Below are 6984 nucleotides of genomic sequence, written 5' to 3'. Positions count from 1 at the left end.
TGGAGACTCACGCCTGGTCAGACCAGCCCTTGAGAAGAGCTTGGGTTCGACTCTGAGACGGAAGACCTAGAGTGTAGGCCGGTGTCTCACACACCAAAAAGAGCTGTGCCCCAACTAAAGGCGACGGGAAGCCATAGGCTCTGGCCAAGGGGTCTTGAAGGGACCAGGGGCTCTGTGGGAAGGGGGGCTCCACATGGCACAGCTGGGGTACAGGTACTGGGAGACGTACAATGAGGCAAGGCTCCCCCATAAACAGGCCCCACTTGGCTCCTCCCAGCTGGAGCTGGAAGCCTGGGAAGGAAGTGGTCTCTCCCTCGAGGCCTCGAGAGCCTGTGGGGCAGGTAAGGGGCGAGAGATTTTACGGGACGTGGAGGCCGGTGGAGGAGACAAGCCAGAGGGGTGAGGAGGAACATCAGTCCCTAGAGGGGCCTGGGCAGACACTAGCTTTCACTAAAGTTACTTCTTTTTCCATCATGAACTTTTTTTTTTTTTTTTTTGGTGGGGTCTCACTCTTGTCACCCAGGCTGGAGTGTAGTGCCATGAACTCAGCTAACTGCTACCTCCACCTCCCAAGTTCAAGTGATTCTCCTACCTCAGCCTCCCAAGTAGCTGGGATTACCGGTGCACACCACAATGCCCGGCTAATTTTCTTATTTGTAGAGATGGCATTTCGCCATGTTGGCCAGGTTGATCTCGAACTCCTGACTTCAAGTGATCCACCTGTTCGGCCTCCCAAAGTGCTGGGATTACAGGCATGAGTGCATAATTAGCCTGTGCCTGGCCTAATTTTTGTTTTTAAATGTCATATTAAAATATCATTTATCTTGATTCCTGGGATTTCTGGCCCCTCTTAAATTTGGCACCAAGGCCAGCATCTCACTGACCTCTCCCCAGTCCTCTGGGTATGGCAGGAATGGAGGCAGGGGCCACAGAGGATGGCGGCTGCTGTCTCCACAGGGCACCCAGGCTGCTCCTTTCTCCCTATCCCCCTCCCCCCCCACCGCGTATGTGCCGCCTCCATGCCCTTTCCCCCACTGGGCTGGGGGCCACCTCCCCGAGCTCCAGGTGGTGGGCTCCAGCTGATGTTGTAGGGGCCTTCCTTGGGGTCCCTGGGTCACTGGACCTCAGCCAGGGTCACCTCCTAGGACTGATCCCTAGGAAACCCAAGCCCACACAGGGTGCAGGTGCCTCTGAGGGAAAGGCCCTGGGGAGGGCTTGTGGGGGGACACAGTGCAGCCCCTCCCCCTGTGTGACCCCAGTCCTTTCTCTCTCTGTGTGGGGGGAAGTCCCCAGATAAGGCACTGAGCATCTGGGTTCATTTACAACCTTCTGGGTCACAATGGCCTGTTCATCACTGGTGAACTTTATACCCCACATAATAATCATTTCAGGGGCGGCACCTCCATCTCAGTGGTCTCATAGGCAGGTCCTGCTGTGATCCCCATTGTACAAATGGGGATAGAGGCCAGAGAGGTGAGGCCACCCGCCCAAGTCACTCAGCTCATATCGCAGAGCTGGCAGAGTTCATGAGTACTTTGCACACCTGCACCAAATGCGATGGATTGGAATAACTAGATCAAGATGTAATTTCACAGAAATAAAGGGAAGGCCTTGTACTTTATTCCAAATACCAACTCTGAAAGGAACCGGACAATAAAGAATAGTGCCAGCTCAGCAGCACTAGTGATTGAGAAAGTCACAGGGCTTTAGTTAGGCCAACCGCAGCTCTTCCCTGTCCCTGTCCCCGGAGCTGATGGAGCTGACATGTGCACTTCTGCGGCCTCAGTTTCCCCTTCTGCAAAGTGAGAGTTCCTGATTGCTGAGGGCCTTGCATCCTGATGCCCACCCCTGCAGTGGCCGTGGTGAGGGCTTCCACGAGGAAAGCTGACCCTGTGCAACTCCAGCAGTGCCCCCATCAGGGGAGGGTTAAGACTAGTGGGTGCCAGGCTGGGACCCGGGTCTGAGAGTCCTGCAGGTACTTCCAGGCAAGGAGTCCCCATCGGGGTCAGGCTTTGTGCCAGGGCTGAGATCCTGGAGGAACCAGACTTACCCCAACTCAAGTCCACAAAGGGAGGGTGTCATGTGAGCTGACAGCCACATGCAGTGTGATGCCTGCAGGAGAGAGACTGGGACAGGGAAAGCCCAAAGGGTCTACACAGAGGATGAGTGACAGGTGTAGGGGACACCTGGAAGGGGACTCCCAGGCATAGAGTCTCAAGAAGCTCCAGGTGGCCCACAGGGCTGGAGCAAATGAGTCCTGGGGCCAAGGTGGTCTGAGAGCAGGCTAGACAGGTACCAGGCCCAGACCCAGAGAACTCATCCCTGGGGGACAGACTCATCTGGGGAGTCCTGGAGGTTGTTTGCAGGGAATCGATGAGACCAGTCTTGGATGGGGGGGGCAGGGGTGTGAATCCAGAACTAGGGACACCCCAGGGAGGGTGTTGTGGTGACCCAGGCAGTTTGACTGATATGAGGACAGACTCAGGAGAAGGGGGAACAGCAGAGGGAAGAGCAAGGACAACCCTGGGTTTTTTTGATAAACAGTGAAGAGAACACTGTATGTCAGCACATCCTGTGTTTTAAACAAAATGCCCAAGGGAAGTGGTGGTCTGCAAAGCATCCCAAGAAGGCAGCAAGGGCTTGGCTTGGTCTCCCCCAAGGCCATCCACTCACTGACTTGCTCATAAAGGCTTACTGGGGGCCAGGTTGGGGGACACAGGGAGGGTGGACCAAACGGAAGGGGGACTGTCCAGTCAGGAGGACAGATCATGGCCCATTTTTGGAGCAATAAAAGGGGAGGGGGTCCCCCCTCTGCAGTGGAGGGATGCCAATACTGGTCTCACAGATCAAGCAGCACTGGCTGGTGATGGGTGCCCCTCAAAGTCAGCAGTGCTAGTGGAGAGGAGACCAAGGGCTGTGGAGGGGAGCCCCTGGGGAACACGAAGGGAGAGGCTGACAGACCACACGGTCCTTGTGGCTCGCCTTTATCCTCAGATCCAGGAGGAGTCTTTGGAGAGATTTGGGTAGGAGACTGATCATCAGATTTGTGTGGTTCTGGTGAGAGGCTGGTGTAGACCAGATTAGAGGAGGGAGGCCCAGGGCAGACAGTGGGGGTAGCCAGGTCTGGGGGAGGTGAGCAGCCTGGAGGAGGCACAAGTTTAAGCCACCCAGGGGCCCAGATTGCTGTGAAATGGGTGGGTGAAGCTGAATTGGGGGCACCAGAGGCTGATGGGGAGTAGCAGGCATTCTCGGGCCTGCCGGAGGGAGACTGGATTTCAGAAACATGTATGATAAATCATAAAAATGTACATTCCTGGGCCGGGCGCGGTGGCTCAAGCCTGTAATCCCAGCACTTTGGGAGGCCGAGGCGGGCGGATCACGAGGTCAGGATATCGAGACCATTCTGGCTAACACGGTGAAACCCCGTTTCTACTAAAAATACAAGGAAATTAGCCGGGCGTGGTGGCGGGCGCCTGTAGTCCCAGCTACTCAGGAGGCTGAGGCAGGAGAATGGCGTGAACCTGGGGGATGGAGCTTGCAGTGAGCTGAGATCGCGCCACTGCACTCCAGCCTGGGGCACAGAGCAAGACTCCGTCTGAAAAAAAAAAAAAAAAAAAAGTACATTCCTTTTAATCAAGTCATTCCACTTCTAGAAATCTGTCTTGGAGACACAAAATTTCAGCTAAAAATTCTTAATGTGTGGGAGGCTGAGGTAGGAGAATCGCTTGAACCTGGGAGGCAGAGGTTGCAGTGAGCCAAGATTGTGCCACTGCACTCCAGCCTGGGTAACAGAGCGAGACTATCTCAAATAAATAAATAAATAAATAAATAAATAAATAAATAATAGTTCATGGAGGGTAAAGTGGAAACAGCCTAAATGTCGAACATTAGGGGAAAGTAAAATAAACTCTGTTACATCCATGGGAGGGACATTAAACATTGAAGAATTGAAGATAAGTATGTTTTTGACAACTGTAATGACATAATAAACATTTTAAAACATTTAAATATTTGAAAATTTCTATTTTAATTTACAGTAAACTTTACTCTTTTTGGTGTAGCTAATAAAACCTAGTATAATTTTTTTAAATATCATTGACTCATGTAACTATCACGATTGAAATACAGAATATTTCCACCACCACCCCCAAATTTCTCTAAGCACCCCTTCTTTAGAGACACAGTCTCACTGTGTCACCCAGACTGGTGTGCAGAGGTGCAATCTCGGCTCACTGCAACCTCCGCCTCCTGGGTTCAGACGATTCTCTTGCCCCAAACCCTTGAGTAGTTGGAATTATAGGTGTGTCACCACACACGGATAATTTTTGTTATTTTTAGTAGAGACAGGGTTTCGCCATGTTGGCCAGGCTGGTCTCAAATTCCTGGCCCCAAGTGACCCACCTGCCTCAGCCTCCCACAGTGCTGGGATTACAGGGGTGAGCCGCTGCTCTCAGCCCTTTTGTGCCTCTTGTAGTCAAACCCTTTCTGTACCCCAACCACGGCAACCACTGATCTCTTTCTGACCCTATACTTTTGCTTTTTACAGAATATCATAGAAGTGCAAACGTAAAGGATTTGACTGTTTTTTAAATTAAACTTTTTATTTTGAGATAACTGTAGCTTCTCATGTAGATGTGAGGAATAATACAGAGGGATCCTCGGTACTCCGGCCAGTTCCCTCAAAGGTAGCACCTTGCAGCTACGGTATCGGATCACAGCCAGCATATTGACACTGATACAGTGAGAACCGAAGTTTCCCTCCCAAACATCCCTCATGCTGCCCTTTCACAGAAACACCCACTTCCCACTGTCCCAAACCCCTCCTTAGCCCCTGGCAACCACTAATTTGGTCTCCCCTTGTATAATTTTGTTATTTCAAGAATATTCTGCACATGGAATCATACAGTATGTGACTTCTAGGGACTGGCTTTCTCCCACTCAGCATAGTTTTCTAGGTGTTCCTCCAGGTGGCTCGGTTGCAACACAGTTTGTTCCTTTTTAATGCTGAGTAGAAGTCTAAGTATGTAACCTTCTGAGTCTGGCTTCCTGAGGTCAGTGTAACAATGTTGCAATTCATCCCAGTTCCCTTATGGATCAATAGTTTGTTCCCTATTATTGCTGAGTCTGATTCTATTTATGAAGGTGTCACAATGCATTCACCAGCTGAATGACAATTGGGTTGTTTCCACTTGTGTCTGTGGTGTGTGGTGGGTGGTGGTGGGGTGGTGTGTGGGGTGTGTGGGTGTGTGGGGGTGTGTGTGGGGTGGGTGGTGTGGTGGGTGTGGGGTGGGTGTGTGTGGGTGTGGGGTGTGGGTGGGGGTGGTTGTGTGTGGTGGGTGGTGGGTGTGTGGTGGGGGTGTGGGTTGTGGTGTGGTGTGGGTGTGTGTGGTGTGGTGTGGGTGTGTGTGGGTGCGGTGGTGTGGTGGTGTGGTGTGGTGTGTGGTGTGTGTGGTGTGTGGCGTGTGTGGGTGTGGTGTGTATGTGGGGTGTGTGTGGTGTGGTGTGGTAGGGGCATGTGGTGTGTGTGTGGTGTGTGATGGTGTGTGTGTGTGGGTGTGTGATGTGCGTGTGTCGTGGGTCAAACCAAATGTTTCTGCTTCTTGCTAATGGTGAATAAAACCAGTGTAAATATTTTCAAACAAATTTTTGTTTATACATAAGTTTTCATTCACTTGGATAAAACCTAGGACTAGGGTTTGCTTGATACGCATAAGCATATGTTTATTAGAAATTGCTGGCCGGGTGCAGTGGCTCACGCCTGTAATCCAGCACATTGGGAGGCCAAGGTGGGTGAATCACAAGGTCAGGAGATCGAGACCATCCTGGCTAATGATGAAATCCCATCTCTACTAAAATACAAAAATTACCCGGTAGTGGTGGTGGGCACTTGTAGTCCAGCTACTGGGAGGTTGAAACAGCAGAATGGCATGAACCCAGGAGGCAGAGCTTGCAGTGAGCTGAGATCATGCCACTGCACTCCAGCCTGGGCCACAGAGCGAGACTCCGTCTCAAATAAAAAAAAACAAAAAACAAAAACAAAATTGACAAATGGTTTTTAGAAGGGAAGTTGGTTGCGGTGGGGACATAGGGGTAGGGGAGGGTTCGGTTAATGAAGCCTACCCTAGCACAGCTGGAAAATGGCCTGTATCCCAGCACCGAGGTGCCCAAGCCCCGTGCCCAGACCTAAGCTAGACAGGGTCTCAAGATCACAGTCAAGGATCAGAAGTGACATCTGCTGCTCCAGAACCTTCTGTTCATGCAGCCCCTGCCTCCTCCTCAGGGATCACCAGGAACTTTTCAAAATGCTGGGTGCAGAGCTATGGCCAACTGTAGGGCACCGCCAGACACTCGGAGCTCAGAGGGACCCAGGGGTGGGCAGGATTGGCAGAAGCTGGAGGTGGGTCCTTACAGAACACACCCCACCTGCTGCCTCCAGACCTTGGACATTTCAGGGGGGCTGGGCCAGTTACAGGGAGTGAAAGGGAAATGGGGACCCTTCCGATTGCTGCCCTGGGACCCTAAGATCTTGTGTAGTGACTAGGAACCTGGAAGCACAGCTGTCCCCAAGAGGCCTTCCTGGGTCCCTCCTCCATGGACAGGACTTCAGACTGGACAGTTACTCATCCGTTTTTCCATCAGTCTGTCCATCCATGTATCTGTCCATGCACACCCCCATCCTTCCACAAGCCCCCTGAGGTATCCTGGGGCCCGACCTATACAGACCCTCAGCTCCTGATGTCCCAGGCAAGGCAGGCTCGGCCTCGCCCAGCCCCGGTGAGACCTGAAGTGTGCCTGCTCATGCACCGTGGGAGAAGGGGGCTGTGGCACTGGGGTCCCCTGGGAGTACTTGTCCCTGCCCAGCCCAGAGCTCAGGCTGCAGGTGAGACCCTCTGTGAAGAAGACAAGGGGCAGTGGATACTGGGGATTCCACATCGGCAAAGGTGACCTGGTGGCAGTGGCAACCTCAAGCAGGCCTGGGAGCTG

The sequence above is a fragment of the Rhinopithecus roxellana genome, chromosome 13 (genome assembly GCF_007565055.1).
Source record: "Rhinopithecus roxellana isolate Shanxi Qingling chromosome 13, ASM756505v1, whole genome shotgun sequence".
Lineage (NCBI taxonomy): Eukaryota > Metazoa > Chordata > Mammalia > Primates > Cercopithecidae > Rhinopithecus > Rhinopithecus roxellana.
Note: the sequence above shows the minus strand (reverse complement) of the source record.